Source organism: Cryptomeria japonica, chromosome 4, assembly GCF_030272615.1.
Source record: "Cryptomeria japonica chromosome 4, Sugi_1.0, whole genome shotgun sequence".
Taxonomy (NCBI): Eukaryota; Viridiplantae; Streptophyta; class Pinopsida; order Cupressales; family Cupressaceae; genus Cryptomeria; species Cryptomeria japonica.
Window position 1 is genome coordinate 169740909 of NC_081408.1, and position 18992 is coordinate 169759900.

The following is an 18992-nucleotide window of genomic DNA, read 5'->3' on the forward strand; positions in this document are numbered from 1 at the left end:
GAGGATGGATTTCATTGTTGCGTTTTTTTTTTTGTTGAGTTTTTTGAGTGTTTTCATGTTGTTGGCTGAGTTCATGGCTTAAGTAGTTATTTATTCATATCTTACTTCCCGATTGTCTGATTGTTCTAGGTAATGGCTTGTTGGATTTCTCTTTGCTAGGCACCCCTCCTTGTTGAGCTCTAGATTTTATAGCGAAGAACTTGATTTTTAATACAAATCTTCACTTCCCAGGCAGGTCGTACATGTTGCAATGACATTGGGAAGTGTGTATACAAGTTTGAGGGTTGTTTAGTGTAGTTGGTTGATTGGAACTTGGACGCCCTTGTTCTAGCTCTCGTTTGCCACTGATTTGGAGTCATTCAAAGGTGTTTTGATGGAGATATGGGCTTCTCAGTGTTGTTGGTCTGATTTATGGTGTTGTTGATAAGCTATATCAAATTTGGTAAATTGTTCATTTTGGCTTGTGTTTTTCAGTTTTCTTGTTTGTAGCTTCTTGAAGTACCTTTTTATATCTATTGGAGATTAAAGCTTTATTGTACTGACAATATCTTGCAGAGTTGCTCATTGTAAGGCTAATCTCAGTAGTATTGAAACAATCCATCTTTTATTCTACATTTTACTTTCTTGTATTGCCCACTGCATAAATGGAAGAGGCTAGCTAAGCCGCCTATCTCTTTTCTTATTGTACTCCTATACTCCTACAGAATAAGTGGTTGAGTGATAGATCTTTTTTTCTAGTCCTCGCATTGAAAAAGTGGTCAAGTGATTTCCATTTACTTAATTATGTCCTCTTTGGTTTGTAATTTTCTCCACTAAAGGTGGAAGTGGCTAGTTATACCGCCAAGTAGTTGTTTAATTTTTAGTATTTCACTGTCCCGCTGAAAAGTGGAAGTGGCTTGTCTAACCGCCAACATGTTATGCTCTCGGTATTTCATCTTTGCTAATGCTAATGGGTGAAATTATTGTGTTTAAAATTTGAAAAAAAACTAAGGTCCCGACATTTCAGTGGTATTAGAGTTGATTTTCTTGCTAGCCCGTGAGTTCAATTGGCTAATTTCTCCATGAGTGATAGAGAAATCAAATATTACAAGAGAGAGTAGAAGAGACAATAGTATCATATTCCAGTAGTGCCAGTTGAAGAGACTTTTTCAGAGGTTCTTAGAAACATAGAGGTAGTAGTTGAAACTATGGCAGAAAAAATGACTGAACAAAATGAGACTCTTGAAGAAAGAGCAGAGAGAAAGTTTGACACCATGATGGACATGATGTCCCAATTATTGGCTAAGCTTAATCTAAATTATGGTGGGACTTCTAATCAAACCAAAAATGGACACAAAGCTAGCACTTCCAACACTCCTGGAGGAAATGGAAACAACCATGGAGGAAATGGAAGCAACCAAGGGAGTAACAATGGAGGAGCACCTAGAGGGTTAGTCTCTAGACCCTTGCAACCTGTCTTCCTGCCCCAGGAAGTGCCACAAGCTGAAATCGAGATACCAATAACTGATGAAACGAGAAATAGTTATATAGAGTTTGCTTCTCTCCCTACCGAGATTTATGATATCCTCACCCTGGATTAGTTCATGAATCAAAAGAAAAAGAGAGGTGGAAGATATGAGAATTGCCCTTATGGTCCCACAAATTATCAGCAAGCCCTTGGAAAGGTTACTCTAGTTCACTTTGACAGGAGTGATAAGTGTTATGCTAGATTGTGGGTTTAAAAGTTGGACAACTATTTGTCTTTGAGGCCAATGCTGAAAGAAGATGCTATTAAATTTTCCACTTTGCATTTGGATGGGGTTGTTCATGAATGGTGGTATCATGCTTTGGTCACTCTTGGCCATAGTCTCGTTGTCACCTACAATGAGTTTTCCAACAAGCTTGTCGAAAGATTTGACACTAAGGATCCTGAGGTGAAGTTTCATGAGCTTGCATAGCTCAAACAACAAGGTTCTTTGGATACCTACATAACTGATTTCTAGACACTCATTGTGATATGCCAAACATCACAGAGAAGAGGCTTTTAGTCCTTTTTACTGAAGGACTGGAGGAACCATTGAAAGGTTGGGTGAAGGCTTTTGATACACCAATTTTGTATGAAGCAATCAAAAAATCAAGAAGCATGGAGTTGGCTGCCCCTAAGTCATTTTTTCAGTCCAAGCCTTTCCCTTATAGAAAGGACAAGAATAAGTTTTCAAATTATACCAAGAGGTTCCCTTCTAAGATGGATGATGAGCTTCGAAATAAGAATTTGTGCTACACCTACAAGGAACCTTGGGCCCCGTGTCATAGGTGCTATGGAAAAGGCAATGTGCACTACATGGAGGCTTATTCTACTGATGGATCATAATCTAAAAATTTAGAACAACAGACTAATATGGGGGAAGTGAGTATGAATAGTTTCTGGAAGATGAGGAAGGTGGTCAAGAAGGTGGGGGTGAACTGATTCAACTCTTGAGCTTTCAAAAGAATGGATCCTTTAGGGTTCGTGGGATAGTTGCATGCCACAAAATTGTTGCTCTCATTGATACTGGAGCAACTCATTACATCATTGATGAAGACTTTGTTGCTAAGAGAGGCCTTGAAACTAAAGAATTTGATGGGTTCGAGGTGATGGTTGCTGATGGTTCAACCATTACATGCAACAAGAAGATCTCCAATATGTCCATGAAGATTAGAAACTATGAAGTTAATGATTCTTTCTTTATAGTCAACATTGGAGGTACAGATAATGTCATGCTTGGTATGCAGTGCCTTTGCTCTCTTGGCGAGATCACATTGAACTCGCAAACTATGGAGCTTAAGTTTTCATCCGAAGGAAGAGAGTAGTGTTGTGAGGGATGTCTAATGGATGCCCTCATATTGTGTCATTAAAGAGGATGGAGAGGTTGATCTATTATGATCAAGTGGAACAAGCATCCAAATGTATGATCATGTCATCTGATGCTATACAAGAAAAGAGGCATTACCCTCCAAATATTCAAAAATTGATCACCAAGAGGAGTAAAGTCTTTGATATCCTACCCCTCGAGAGACTTCTTGAGAGAGGGACCGATCACACCATTCAGCTTCAAGAAGGAGCTAAGCCGATCATCACTACTCTATACCATTATCCAAAGAAGCAGGAGGATGAAATAGAAAAATCCATGAAAGAACTCTTAGATATGGGATACATCCGACCAAGCAAGATTCCCTTTGCTTCTGTAGTGGTTTTAGTTAAAAAGGATGGGACCACGCGCATGTGCGTGGACTACCAAGCTCTAAATTAGAAAAAATAAATAAATCAGTACCCCATACCCAGGATTGATGAGCTCATAGATGAGTTGCATGGAGTTGTCTTCTTCTCTAAGTTTTATCTTAGATCCAGATACCATCAAATTAGAATGAAGGAGTCCGATATTGAAAAGATAGCTTTTAGATGCCATTTTGGGCATTTTGAGTTCCTAGTCATGCCCTTTGGGTTGACTAATGCTCTTGCTATCTTCCAATCTTGTATGAACAAGATCTTTCAGAAGCAGTTGAGGAAGTTTGTGCTCATCTTTTTTGATGATATCCTCATCTTCCGCAAATCTTAGAAGGAGCACTTGAAGCACTTGGATGAATTGCTCAACAATCTGGAGTTAGAATCATTATTTGCCAAAGAGTCCAAGTATGAGTTGGAATGAAGGAGCTGCTCTACCTTGGTCATATCATCAGTGCAGAGGGAGTAAAGGTTGATCCTGAAAAGATCAAGGCAATAGTTGATTGGCCTGCACTTGAGAACTTGACACATCTAAAGGGGTTCTTGGGTCTTTGTGGCTTCTATGGGAGATTTGTGAAGGGCTAGTCTCAGATTGCTACTCCCCTTACAGATCTCACTAAAAAGGGAGCTTTTGTTTGGTTAGAAAAGGGACAAGGTGTTTTTGACAAGTTTAAGAAGATTATGAGCTTGTGTCCTGTTTTGGCTATACTTGATTTCTCCAAGCCCTTTGAGCTGCAATGTGATGCATTTGGGGAAGGTATTGGTGCTATTTTGATGCAAGAGAAGCATCCAATTTTATTTGAGAGTACAAAACTACGAGGAGTTGAGAGGACTTACTCTATCTATAACAAGGAAATGCTTGCGATCATGCATGCATTGGCCAAGTTTAGACAATAATTGGCGGGGAGCAAATTTGTTGTCAAAACTGATCACAATAGTCTCAAACACTTTATGCACCAAAGGATTTGAATAAAAGGCAACAAAAGTGGGTGAGTAAGTTACAAACTTATAATTTTGACATTGAGTATGTTAAGGGCAAAAACAACATTGTGGTTGATGCACTTTCAAGAAGGCCTCATTTGAGCTCTTTGTGTGAGCAAACTATTGATTGGAAGGACTTGTTGCTTCCCGATTGTGCCAAAAATTAGTTTGCAACCATCATTATTGAGGGTACTTTTCATGATGAAAGGTACAAGGTTGTTGATGGGTTGATACACTACAAGGGAAGAATTCTTTTGTTGTCCGAATCTAAGCTCAAGAAGAAGGTTTTGCAGACTTTCCATGACATTCCTCTTATTGGTCATCAAAGATATTTCAAGGCCTATAGATAAATTTGTGAGAGGTTCTCTTGGAAGGGGTTGAAAAAGGATGTTTTGAGCTATATTAAGGAGTGACACACTTGTCAGATGAACAAAAATGAGCATACTTTCTCTGCTAGTTTGTTGCAGCCTTTACCAATTCTCAATAAAAAATGGGAAAGTATATCAATGGACTTCATCATGGGGTTGCCAAGAGCTCACGACAAGGATTGTATCTATGTTTTAGTGGATAGATTGACCAAGTTTACTCACTTTTTTGCAATCACCACCACCTTTACAACAATTCAAGTTGCAGATGTATTCTTTTACGAGGTGTTTAGACTGGATGGGTTGCCAAAAAATATTTTGAGTGATAGGGATGACAAGTTCCTAAGCACTTTTTGGCAAGAGGCTTTCAGATTGTGTGGTACGATGCTCACTTCAAGCACTAGTTATCACTCATAGATTGATGGGCAGATGGAAATTGTAAACAAGTAGTTGGAGTGCTATCTCGGGAATCATGTCTCAGAGTAGCAAAGAGCTTGGGTGATATGGCTTCACTTAGGGGAGTACTACTACAATTCATCCTACCACATGTCCATTAGAATGTGTCCCTTCATGGCACTCTATGGATACGAGGTCCTAACTTTTTTGATTTGATGTTTGGTGATAGCAAAGCCTCACAAGAAAATGATATGGTGCAGCGGTGTCAAGATATTTTGAAGGCTTTGAAGAATAACCTCTAGATTGCACAAAATTAATAGAAGTTGTACACTGACCAACAACGTATAGAGCACACCTTTGAGGTTGGGGACATTGTCTATCTTAGACTTCAACCTTTTAGACAACCTACTCTCAAGAAGAGTGGAGCAGAGAAATTAAAGCCACGTTTCTATGGGCCATTTTGAGTGATCAGGAGAGTTGGTGTAGAGGCTTATGAGTTGGAGCTACCAACAAGTAGCAAAGTTCACAATGTCTTCCACATGTCTTGCCTCAAGAAGGCACTTGGACACAATGTAGTTGTCTCTTCTGATTTGCCTCCCTTGGATGAGGAGGGACGGTGTCGATTCTAGAGGAGATCATTGATTTCAAAGAGCGCTCCTTTAGGAGAAGGACAATCAAGGAGTATTTGGTGAAGCAGAAGAATTTGCCTATGGAGGATGCTACTTGGGAGAATGAGGAGATTTTATAACATCCAAACTTGTGATTGCTTGAGGGCAAGCAATCTTGGGGAAGGCGGACTGTAATGTCCCCTTCTTAGTAATGATCAGTTCAGTGGGCTGTTAGCCTATTCCGAAGACCCGTAGGCTAGTTGTGAGCAGTAATCAGGGTTTCTTATTTTTTAGGAAGGTTTGTTGGCAGTTTTGGTGGCTTATCTGGAGTTTTGTAGTTTTGATTCTAGATTCCTTCTAGGTTTTTAGAGAGCTTCGCAATGATGTGACATGTAACTAGATTAGAGGACTTTTGCAGACTTACTATTTTTAGTAAGTTGCGATGACTACTCAAAATATGGTAAAAATCACTTTGGAGGCACTTACTATTTTTAATAGTATGCTATTTATAGTAAGTACTATTTTTGGTAGGTTTTAGTGGTCCAGTTCAAAGGTTATTTCTGGTAGTGCAGTTTTCAACACTGTTGGCCTTTAGTTCACTATGGCAGTTGTTCAACTCATGGGAAAAGTATTTTTTAATATTTTTTAATGCCGCCCTTGGCCTAGGTGTACGACTTTATGACTTAAGGGGATGACTTGAGGTGATAAAGTATTATTTAATATCATAAGGTTTGAGCATTTAATTGTTGAGGGAAAATATTTTATAAAGTGAAATATTAATAAGGCAAGATGGACGCCTTATGGAGAAATAAGTTATTTTTATAATATATTTCACTTATCTACCTTGGATGCCATATTATTATTTTATTGTCATTTTTATAAAGTAGATTTGCTTCTATGTGAAGGTCGACTTGGAAAGGAGGGAAATGAAATGCAAATTTCAAATTAAGGTGAAATTATTGTGTATTTGGGTTTGGCGTCCATTTGGAGGGAATGTGAATTTGAATTTGGAGACACCAAGGTTATAAATAAGAGTGTTGGGTTCTTGTTTTGACATCCATGAATATTTTGTAACGAAGTGTTGCCGAATGTGTGTCAGATTTGTGCTTTGAAGTTGAGAGCTTTCTAGCCTTGAGACAGTTTCGTGCTTGAAAGATAGCACCTAGATGATTAGAAAGACTATTTCTCATTCAGAGGGATAGATTGAGCTTTAGAGGATGGATTTCGTTGTTGAATTTTTAGTTTTTTGAGTATTTTCATGTTGCTAGTTGAGTTCATGGCTGAAGCAGTTATTTATTCATAGCTCACCACTTAATTGTCTGATTGTTCTGGGTAATGGCTCATTGGATTCCTCTTTGCTAGGCACCCCTCCTTGTCGAGTTCTAGATTTTATAGCGAAGAACTTGATTTTCAATGCAAATCATCCCTTCCCAAGCAAGTCGTACCATGATGCAGTGACATTGGGAAGCGTGTGTAAAAAGTTTGAGGGCTATTTGGTGTAGTTGGTTGATTGGAACTTGGGTGCCCTTGTTCTAGCTCTCCTTTGCCACTGATTTGGAGCCATTTGGAGGTATTTTGATGGAGATATGGACTTCACAGTGCTGCTGGTATGATTTATGGTGTTGCTGATAGGCTATATCAGGTTTGGTAAATTGTTCATTTTGGCTTGTGTTTTTCAGTTTTCTTGTTTGTAGCTTCTTGGAGTACCTTCTTATATCGATCGGAGATTGAAGCTTTATTGTACTGACAATATCTTGCAGAGTTTCTCATTGTAAGGCTGATTTTAGTAGTACTGAAACAATCCATTTTTTACTCTGCATTTTACTTTCTGGTATTGTCCATTGCATAAGTGGAAGAAGATGGCCAAGCTTCCCATCTCTTTTCTTATTGCACACCTGTCCTTCTGCTGAATAAGTGGTTGAGTGATAGCTCTGTTATTTCTAGTCCTCCCATTGAAAAGTGGTCGAGTGATTGCCATTTACTTAATTATGTCCTCTTTAGTTTGTAATTTTCCCCATTGAAGGTGGAAGTGGTTGGTTATAATACCAAGTAGTTTAATTTTTAGTATTTCAATATCCCACTTAAAAGTTGAAGTGATTGGTCTAACCGCTGACATGTAATGCTCTTAGTATTTCATCTTTACTAACGCTAATAGATGAAATTTTTATATTTAAAAATTGAAGAAAAACCTAAAAGAAACATTTCACATGGTGTGCCACTAAACTGCCAAAATTAAAGTGCACACGTTCTAGATCCTCTCCCCTAACCACTAGACATAATTTTTTCTAAATATACGAAATTAGGTGATACCTACTAGCGGCTTAAGAAACTCGTTTGCTCAGTTGTGCCTCGAGAAGTGCTGCAAATTATGTTTTGGACGGTTTCGTTACTTTCTCTGAATATAGTCTCAGATCAAGACCAACTTCCGTCGTAGCTACCATGTGACCTATAATCGGTTTTTGTTAATTTTTCATTTCAATAAGTTTTCTATGTGGTTGAAGTCAAATTTCTGCCAGAAACAGAATAAGATTTAGAAGAGGGTTTTGCAAGGGAGTATCAACTTGGCAATTATTCACAAGGTACTCAAAGGTTGAAACTGTATTTACTATTGAGTGGGTTATTTGGGGAGATTGGTATCTTTGCCTTCGAATTCCAGTTGTAAATCTTTTTAGTACTTTTCTTTACAGAAATAGAGGTAAAATTTTATGCGGTGTTATACATGAAATAGTCTGTTGTTATGAATGCAAAAATGACTCTGTACATTGTGCACCAGTTCGGATTGCAATTGAATCACAAGTTCAACATAGTCACTTAAATCAGATCTAATATTTTTCTATAGAGTGATTTCCCATTGGTCAAGCTCTTCACTAGTCCGAGTCTCTCCAGTAACGTTACTGAATACCTTTAAAACTCTGTGAGCTAATTCTGGATGACGCCTTTATGATTTATGATTTGTAAACATAGGATACATCCTAAGTGTACCCTATAGTCGGTACGCCATTATCTTGCATTACTTCTGCTGGAGTTAAGGACTGTCGTTTGAAAGTGCAGAGGTTTGAACCTTGGTCATGCTATTACAGATGTCCCCTTAACCATTACACCGAATCTTTCTATCAAAAAATCGCTATGATCAGATTCACGGTGTAGTTTTTTTAAAAACATTAGGTGAAATGTACGTCAATTTTTTAGAAAGATAAATTGTAACATTCGCTCTGCTTATAAACTAAATAGGATTAAATGGGGAATACATTTTAGAGGAACTATTGTTTTGAAGGCGGATCCACGTCCAACAGGTTGCATTCCGCTAAAATTACCCCAGGACTATTATCCAGTCTTAGCTGTGCGTGGTCCACATTAGGTATAGCATGGTTGCTTTAACATGGAGAGCTTGTCTTGTGGGGCTTCAACTTGAGTCATCATCGTGGCAATTCTTCCACCTTTCTACTTGACTGTGGCCGGCGAGATTCAGTAGCTGGATGATGTGTTTATGGAGATAATTGATTTTCTGCAGTTTGGAACATTATTCCCTTTTGGTATGCATGACTAGAACAATGAAATTGTTAAAAGAGATCCTCTGCTTTCGCAGTTCAATGAATTCACTATGACCAAGAGCATAACGTTATTGTTTTTAAGTTTTTTCCCTAATTGAATCTCATGTTTTTGTGTGATTTTTGGCTCGGTGCCTAAACTTTTTAGTATTTTACCCTCATATCTCTTTGTAGTTTTCTGACAATCCATTAGTGGATATGTTTCCTATTATGTCAAAATGATGCTAACTTTAAATCTTTATTTAAGAATCCTGAATCCTATACAACGCTGCTGTGAATTTGAGGATTTGTGCACCTTAGCTGAATTGAGTGGGGCTGTCTTATTTCTCGGGGCGGGGGCAATAACCATGCTCGTTTTTAGTGACATCCATCTAAGGGACGAGGGGATCAGTCTGTAACATTTGGTAACCCTGAAATTGCCATCAAAGAGTTTCCTGGTAAAAAATTGAATCTCGTGGCACAGCCTGAACAATTAATTGCTTTCCATTTCCTATTATAGGGTCTTATGAGTTCTGTTATGAATATTATGGCATACACACATCAAAATGAATATCATAAGCAATTGAAAACAATCTCCATTTTCAACTATGGCTGGAAGCTAAGTCATAGGATACGGCGATTTTCATGGATGAGGTTCGAATTTAATCGAATTTCAAACTTCTATAAAAAAAGTCGAATTTAATCGAATTTCTTCTATAAAGCACTGCTATCCGCCTCTAAACACAACTCAGCTGGTCGTGGGTATTCTTTGTATATGCTTTGTATCTATTGGGTCATGGGTGTCTGCAACTGCTGGGTCACCCTTGGATTTTCTCCAACAAGGGTCGCTATTCTGATAATTTATTAGAAGTATACATATATTTAAAAATAAACAAAATTATAGAAGGCGAATTTTATCCGAATTTGTTTTCAAATTTTTCCCTTGTCAAATTTCATCCGAATTTCATGGCTGTTGAATTCGAATTCGAATTCGAACCTTGTGACTTAGGCTGGAAGAAAGTGAAGGTCAATCTTGGGAAAGAACTTCACAAGATTACAATGGGGATATCTCACACTAAGGGGCAGAATTATGGGGGATGTGTAGTTTGTTTGGTATGGCTATTTGCAACGGAATGAGGGGCTGTCCGACTTCAGGGAATATCACTTGCAAAACATATAATGGTCAAAGTGTGGTTGATTACTTGATTTGCTCTCAAAATCTTATATCTAGAGTGCTGGAGTTTGACATTGGTGACTGCCCTATAGAATTGAAATCCGACCATATGCCTTTTTTTTGTCAAAATGGATTGTGCTACATGCAACCTGCAATTTAATCAAGATCTTAACATGCAAAAGAAAATTGTTGCTAAAGGCAAAGTCCTCATAAATCAAGAAAACAAGGGCATCTTCAAGGCTGTCCTTAAACAACAATTCTGTGAACTAAATAATATGATGAAGGGGAAAGACTCATTAAAGAGGATGATCATATTCATAGCAGCCAGCTGATACCTATTATACACAAAGCTTTGAGTGCTTGCAAAAAGATTTGCAGTAGAAAGAGGGCTGTGAATACTTTCCCGGCAGACCCGTGGTATGATGAAGAGTGCAAGGCAGCCAAGAGATTTTTGAAGGGGAAAGATCCGAGCAAAGAAAACAAGAAGAAATACCAAAGTTGATTCAAGCAAAAAAAGAAGAATATGTAAAGGTGAGAAGGAAGGAGTTAGTCTCTCCTGGTAGAAACAACCCCAAAGATTTTTGGAAGGAATTACAGCAGCGGAGTAAGCAAACTGAAAACAGTATTGCTGATACCCAATGGCTTGATTATGCAAAGCTTTGTTATGAGTGGATTCACGAGAAACACTCTCCTCCCATAGTGAACACGTTGATGGAGCTATTCACGGTAGAAGATATCAAAAAGGGAATAAAGAGTTTAGCAAATGGTAAGGCAAGTGATATTGATGGGCTTCAAGCTGAATTTCTAAAGTGGGGAGCTGAGCTTCTCACTCCTCACATATATGGTATATTCAACAGTGTCATTTGAGATGGTTTCCCATCAGATTGGACAACTAGTGTGGTTATATCTCTCTTTAAAAGTGGGGATACCAACAATCCATCTAATTACTGCACTATTATGGTCAATCCTCTTCTCGGCAAACTTTTTGGGAGCATGGGAGAGCGTAGAATCAGCAGTTGGGCAGAAGGTGAAGGTATAAGGGCCAAAGGTCAGGCTGGTTTTAGGCCTAGACATTCCACCATCGATCACTGCATCACTCTTCGACATTTGATAGAGAAAATATGGGACAATCAAGGGCAAGAGGCATATTGTTGTTTTGTTGACTTTAAAAAACGTTTGACACGGTGCCTAGAGATAAGTTATGGAATAGAATGGAAGACTTGGGTGTACCTGACATATATAGAGCGGCTGTCCATAGGTTATACGAGAAAGTCAGAGCAAAAATCAGAACTAAGGAGGGAATGTCCGAGTGCTTTGGTATAGTGACATTGGTGTCAAGCAAGGGTGCCCTCTATCACCCACTTTATTTGGTTTATACATTGATAAACTTGAAACATGGTTAAACAATTTAGATGGTGATGGGGTTCATCTTGCAAGATATGTGGTAAAATTATTTTTATATGTTGATGATCTTATCCTAATTTCTAAGACGGCTCATGGTTTGATGGATCACTCAAGGGCTCTAGAGCATTTTTGTATGGAAGTTGGGATGCAGGCGAACATTTCCAAAACCAAGATCATGATTTTCTCTTTAAAGAGGAAAGAAAAACAAATTACCTTTCTTTTTAAAGGCAATCCGTTGGAAATTGTGAAAGAATACAAGTACCTGGGGATTGACTTCCACTATAAGCTTAGTTGGGAGACTTGTAGAGCAAAAAGGATTCAGGGAGGATGGAGAGCGTCACATCTACTTCAAAATAGGTGCAGAAATGCTGAATTATGGGATTGGAAAACCAAAAAAACTCTTTTTGGTTTGCTGGTCACACCAGTTGTTCTCTATGGTTGCGAAGTTTGGGGAGGCAGCATGTCAAAATGTGGATGGAGATAGTTAGAAAGAATTCAAAAACACCTGATCACAAGCAATCTCAAAGTTAAAACATCAGTACCATATGGAATCCTTTTGGCGGAAGAAGGTATGTTTCCATTGGAAGCATCAACATTAACTCGGTTAATAAGTTATCTAAAGAAGGTTGAGAATTTGGATAACCACCAGTGGCCCAAGATTGCGATGGAAGAGGGTCTTCACCGTAGGAAGAAAATTTGGATGAAACAAAACAGAAAGTGGTTGAATAAATGGAACATCAAACTGCACGATTGTCCTAACACTAACAAGGAAATAAAGAAGTTTGTCATTGAAAAGTTTCAAACTGCCATGTGGAATAACCACATTGGATGCAAAAAGGCGTACTACATTAAAGAGTTTAACCCAACTGGGGAACATGATGAGAAAGCATATTTAGGGGCAGTTATTAAAGGGAAAGCTAGGCTGTTAGTGGCACAACTGAGGATTGGTTCGCATCATCTCAGGTGTGAAACGGGTAGGTGGCAAAGGCCCAAGGAGTTATGGGAAGAGAGAACTTGTTTGTTTTGTGGGATAGGAGCAGTGGAGACTGAATGGCACTTTCTGACTGAATGCACAGCATATGATGATATTCGGGCTCAGTATGAGATCATTCTGAAGGCCGACAACATGCATCAGTTATTTGACGAGGACAAGATCAACCAAACGGCTAGCTTTCTAGTCAAGATTCATAACAGGAGATCAGACATGGAAAAATATATTCAGGAGGTTTAGTGTGTGTGTTTTTCTTGGTCCCATAGGCTGTTCAGTTTCGTGGACGTTAGTAAAATCATTCATTCATTCATTCAACTAAAATGTTCATAATGTGCGGCCTATATTAGGCTTATGAGTAGATGAAAACCATCAACCCAAGGTCTCTCATGTATCCCAAAGAAATAGCAATAATTAACTTTGAGACAACAAAAACATATGGTGATTGTTGATTTGCATTCTATAAGGCTCAATGAGACATAATGTTGATTTCATACTAAAAGGAAACTACACTAATCTTTTGAGAGAAACATACTAATAAATTATAGATCTAGATAAATTTCAGCAGCATAACGACAAATACAACATAAGATTTACTCTTGGTTAACCCTTAGGGAAAAAAACCTAGCGAACAATAGCACACTCAAATTTATTAAGCAATTAAAAGAGGTTACAAATTGCGATACAAATAAAGTTCTAGTGCTATCAATAGAGATCCAACTATGTCTTTTGGATCAATTTGGTAGTATAAAATCTCAATCAAAAACCCTATCCAATCTCTATCCCAAATCTCCATTATATAGACCAAGGGGCTCCATTAAACCACCAAGGGTTTTCCTAAATCATGGGCTCAAAACCATGAACCAAGTCATACAAGTTGGACCCATGTGTCCTTAGTCTAAGTTGGAGTCATGTGTCCCTCGTCATATGTAATTACTTCTAGAATCGAAAGTAATTCCTTGTGAAGATCTTTGACTCCTATGACCAAGAGGGTCATATCGAACTCTTGAACTGAGCACTAATTACACCTAGAACCCTCTTACATAACTATTTTTAGCCAGTCAAAGATGCCTCTACAAGTCCGCTATGTAAAGTCTCAATTTCAATGTTCTCTTACACGTGTCATATTACATCTTATAAATGGCGTAGTTTATCATCCAAGGAATCTCATTGATTCTTCCAAGGGTGGTGCCCCATCTCACAATGACCCCAAAAATACAAGGCATTGCAATAATTAAATAATTACATTATTGCTAAGATTCGTAGAGTGTAAAACCTAGTAAAGTTCTCAATTCAAATGATAATGATTGATGCCTAAAATTTTGTTCATACCTGCGACAATTGAGAATGGGTCTTACCTTTTGCTTACATGTGTGTTTCATCTGTGTCTTTTCTATAGATTATGGTATTGTTGTCATTTTATGACACCCTTGGTCCATCAATGAGAACCGATTAGAGACACGTTCCATGGACTAGTTCTACCCTAGTTGATCAAGTGCCTATTAGGGAATCAAGAAAATGCTCAAGTGTTTTTCTGTCATGAGGCAAACTTCTGGCCTTCTCTAGAGATTCAACCCCCTTGCGCAAGGTCCCACACTTCGGGGTTGTTTCCTGTTTCACAAGGTTGTTGGGTTGATAACCAGCATGGGTGCAAACTTTTGTGACAACAGTTTCTGGCACGCCTGGTGGTACTCACTTTTCATCAAGTTGAAGATTTGGTGTGTTCTTCAATGTATCTAGCCTTGGAAAGGCATCCTTCAAGCACTTGGTGACGCTACAATTAGTTTGGCAAATTTGTTGGTTATTAGTCTCTGCTTGAGCAGATCCATTTACTCTTTTAAGCATTTTATTAAACAAGGTCAGCTCGCTTATTAGGTTCAATTCCATCAACGGCATGTGGAGACTCAAAGTCAACAACATGAGGAGTTCCTCGCAAGGTAGCTTGCTTCTGCTAGGAAGGAGGAAATTGAGCAGCTAGCAGCTATAGAGATACAACTCATACAAGACGGGGGTTCTGCCCCTAGGGTTCCCAAATTTGAAATCCCAAGCTTCAAACAAAGGAGACCTTCTAAGCCTTCAAATAAACCTCCTAGGTTTAAAATCCCAAGTTTCAAAGGAGCTCAAGCTATTGTTTTACAAGAGCTTTCCCTCCTACAACCTCTCTTGCAACATCCCATGCCAAATCAGTCTTCTTTTCCTGACACTATTTTACTCTTTGAAGGTGGACCTGTTGTTTGGAAAACAGATTGGCTTGATCATCGAGGAGGGGGGAGGTATTGTCTGTTAGTTGGAAGCTCCCTTATGCTCAACAAGTCCAAGGTTTAGACCCGTTACAAAGGAAATTTGAAGATCATCTACATCAGTAGGGTATTGAGTGAGAATGTGAGGACAACGTGGAGGAGCTAGTTAGATCTATATGCAAGAAAGATGTTAGATGATCAATTAAGAGCAAACATAACAAGCATACCAATGAAACATTATATGAAAAGACTAACTTGGTAAACTAGTTAAACAAGCAAATCTTTCAAAAGGTGTCTCATTGTTCTCTATTTCATAGGATTCCTCAAGTCAATGGTTGCTCTCAGATCATTGAGCAATTGACCTTTGGAATGACAACCCCAAGAACAAGTGATAATGGATAAAAATGATCTATATGCAATGCATTCTAGATCTATAAAATTATAACAAAGCTAGCTATGATGAAGATTATGCTATGATAAAGAAACTAACATGCTATGATATGGATATTAAAATATGATAATAGGCTATGCTAAAATGCTCCTAAATACTTAAGCTTGCAAAGAGAGGCAAATGTGGATTCTTGATAGACCATAACTTGGATGATGATAATGAAAGAAATGAGGCCTATTTATAGAAGAAATGGGCAATTGGATGGTTAAGATTGAGTAATCTTAACAAGGGCTAGGATTGAAGGATACTCAATCCATGTTTACAATTTTCACCAATGAAATGGTGACAATTGTCAACAAGAGATGGCTTAAGAGGAGAGAGAAGAGGCATTAAATGCTTGAGAAGACATGGTGGTTACCTTAGGGGGTAAGGTTAGGGTTGAGTTAGTGGATAAAGCTTTTATCCAAAGGATAAACTCTTGTGCAAGGGTTAAAGGGATAACCATGGTCAAAGCAATGAATGCTTGAAGAGACCCATGGGTTAAAGGATGGTTAAGTTAGAGAGAAAGTCTCTAACCAAGGGTTGAGTTTGAGTTAACCATTAATGGTTATTGAAGACTTTGGAGGTTAGCTTGTTGAAGACATAAAGCCTTTAATGCTTTATGAAGACTGCATGTTTTTGAGAAGTGACCCTTTTCTTAAGGAATGTGAAAATGATTAGTAGGAGGATTAGGCTAAAATGGAATTGATTAGAAGAATCTAGAAGGGGGTTTAGGCATGCAAGTGGGAGGATTTTTTAGGATTTAATTGAAATAAAATTAATTTAGTTCACTTTATGGGTTGCAACTTGCATTGAATAGATATTTAAATAAACATTGATTTATTTAAATGTGAGGGGGATTTTAATTAAATGTGAATTTAATTAAATAAATATGATTTATTGAATTAATAGCTTGAATTTGGCTAGATGAATTAAATCAAATAAATTGAATAATTTATTGAATTAATAAAGGAAGGGAATGAATTAATGAAATGTTAATTTAATTAATAGTTAGATGAATGATAATTAAACAAATATAAAATTCATTTAATCAGGTGGTCAGAAATAGGTGTCTACAAGATCAACTCATGGCGTTGATCATTCAGGACACAAGTCAGCCTATGGTGAGAATGGCGAAGAAGAAAATATTTTTGATGTCATACCTACTTCTGTTCCATTTTTAGAGGATAGGATGGAGAGTGATGATCCTTTATGTTCAACAGATGTGGTTGTTGCTACACATGTTGGGGAGGCCACCAAAAATGATGTTAATGCTATAGGTAGTATGGGGAACGCATCGTGCCATGGGCCTGAGGTTATTGTAGTTGGTTGCCAAGAGGAAGGAAAAAAAATAGAGGCAATCTGAAGATTTTAGATCTTCCTATGAAGTGCTTCATAAATATGATGTTGGTGTTGTTGAACTAAGTATTGACACATGTGATTATGATGTATGCTGGTTGTCCCCTATGCCTAAATGTGATGATGTTGAATATGAAGTCGTCATTCAAGGTGAAGATGTTGCTTTTAACATTAGGGACAATGTACCTGAGCTTGAATGTTTTACTTGGGACCAAAATGTCATGGACGGTGATGTTGAGCAGCAACATACGTGTCAAAAAAGTAATTCCCTTGTTGCTCAAAGCATAGTATACCCGAGCTTCAAAGTTTTCAATTTGATGTGCACAAGGAGCTCCTTGTGCAGGTCGAGAAAGAGGTATGGTATACTTTTCATCACCATGTGAGTTTGAGGCCTTTTCTTTTGGTTTCAATTCATGCCTAGAGGAGGTTGGCTATTATGGAAACAATGATGCCTGTATGAAGAAAATGCCTCCTCTTTTGCAAGGGGTAGTTCTTTTGATGCTAATCTACTCCTAAAATACTACCCCCTTGCTACTATATGTGTGCTTGATGCATCCTTGGATGTCTCAAATGCTTACATTCTATGGCTTCCTTATGGTGGCAAGGTGAATGGTGAAGTGTTCTTTCACCATACATGCAATATGTATGGTCTCCATACATGCAATATGTATGGTTTGATGCATGCATACAAGAGACTTCAATTGTTGCAATTGGGTGGTAAATGCAACTATGGTGTGAAGGAGATCAACTCCTTCAAGAGATTTGTCTTTGATAGAGGCAAATACATCAATTGTCTCTTGTTGTAAATCAATGTAAATATTAGATTAAAGATTGTTTCGTTTTCACAAGTGCTTCTGCATCTGCTACATTCCCCTTAAGAGGATGCATGCTCTAGTTCCCAACTTTCTTGCAAGTGTAGGCACACAAATGTTTTTGGTTCTTCAGTGCCCAATGGATGCTCAAGACTTTTGGATCTCATGCTTAGCAGGCAAGCGTCCTGCAAAAGTTGCCAAAATGTTGTCATTCTATGTCACCCTTGGTCCATCAATGAAAACCGATCAAAGATAAGTTCTATGGACCAGTTCTGCCCAAGTTGATTAAGCGCCAAGTTAGGGAATCAAGAAAATGCTTAAGTGTTCTTCCGTGATGAGGTGGATTTCTGGCCTTCTTTGGAGATTCAACCCCCTTGCGCAAGGTCCCACACTTTGGGGTTGTTTTCATGTTTCACAAGGTTGCTAGGTTGATAGCTTAGCAAGGGTGCAAAGTTTTGTGACAATAGGCACCACTTAAACACAATCATAGCTTTTTCATTTCATGTTTTTAGGTTTCTATGTGTTAGAATAGTGCTAACACTAATCATACAAGAAACTTAATAGAAAATTGAACGGCTGAAACACCACTTTAGCTATAAAAGGCACAGTTTCATGCTTATAAAATTGCCCCGAATAGACATGCTGGAAAAATTGGCATCGAATAGACATGCTGGAAAAATCACCACTTTGTGAGATTTACAAAGATGGTATAATTCCACTCTACTTGTCTCCCATAGGCCCATAGCATCGAGATGTACTTGAACCATCAAATTGGATAACCAAACAAAGCCATTGTTCAAATGATAGGCCCCACAAGAAATTCATGAGAAGGGCTACGATCTTTACCCATGCATCACAGGCCCATGAACAAGAGTATATAAAAGACTATGGCTTATGATAGGTTAGACAATGTGTACAATTGATTCCTCTAGCTCAATGCACACAAAATCTCAAAAAATGGAATATCTCATCCTCCAATCGGCGGATGTGTTGTGAAGTATCATTACTGCTCTTCTGTGTGTTGCTTAATCACTAGTCAACATACTGGCAGCGACAGAGTAAAAATATTTATCTATTAAATGATGGACGCATGCTTGACTTGCCCTAACAGTTCTTATATCCTAGACCTATTTTTGCCTTTTTGTTCCATACCTTTTTATGGGTCCTGTTGATGTGTCTTTTGTACACGACCAAACACAGGATAAAATACCTAGAGGTATCTTATCCTCTCTTGAATAAAGTTCCCGATTGCTGAAGATATCGCAGAAGGATCAATCGGAGAAACTTCAAGGTTCTGTTATGTAGGTTCTCTACTCGTGGATAAGCACCAGTGGTCGTTGTGTTTGCTGTTTTACAAGGGGCCTTACGTACTTTCTGGGAAAGCTTGTTCTTGCAACTACTTTTCAATGAGGAAACTGGATTTTCCTAATACTAACTAATGTTTCAAAAAAAAGGGCAAAAGATAAT

The 18992-nt window shown here is 38.2% G+C and overlaps 1 protein-coding gene across 1 annotated transcript in view; it reads left to right on the forward strand.

Annotated features, from left to right (window-relative positions):
* Window positions 1-7896: 7896 nt before the first annotated feature.
* Window positions 7897-18992, forward strand: part of LOC131048989 (DNA-directed RNA polymerase I subunit rpa43) — an 81816-nt gene continuing 70720 nt past the window's right edge. The window contains exon 1 of the mRNA XM_057982984.2: window positions 7897-8170. The gene's annotated coding sequence lies outside the window, so the exon portion shown is untranslated. The remainder of the gene's footprint in view (window positions 8171-18992) is intronic.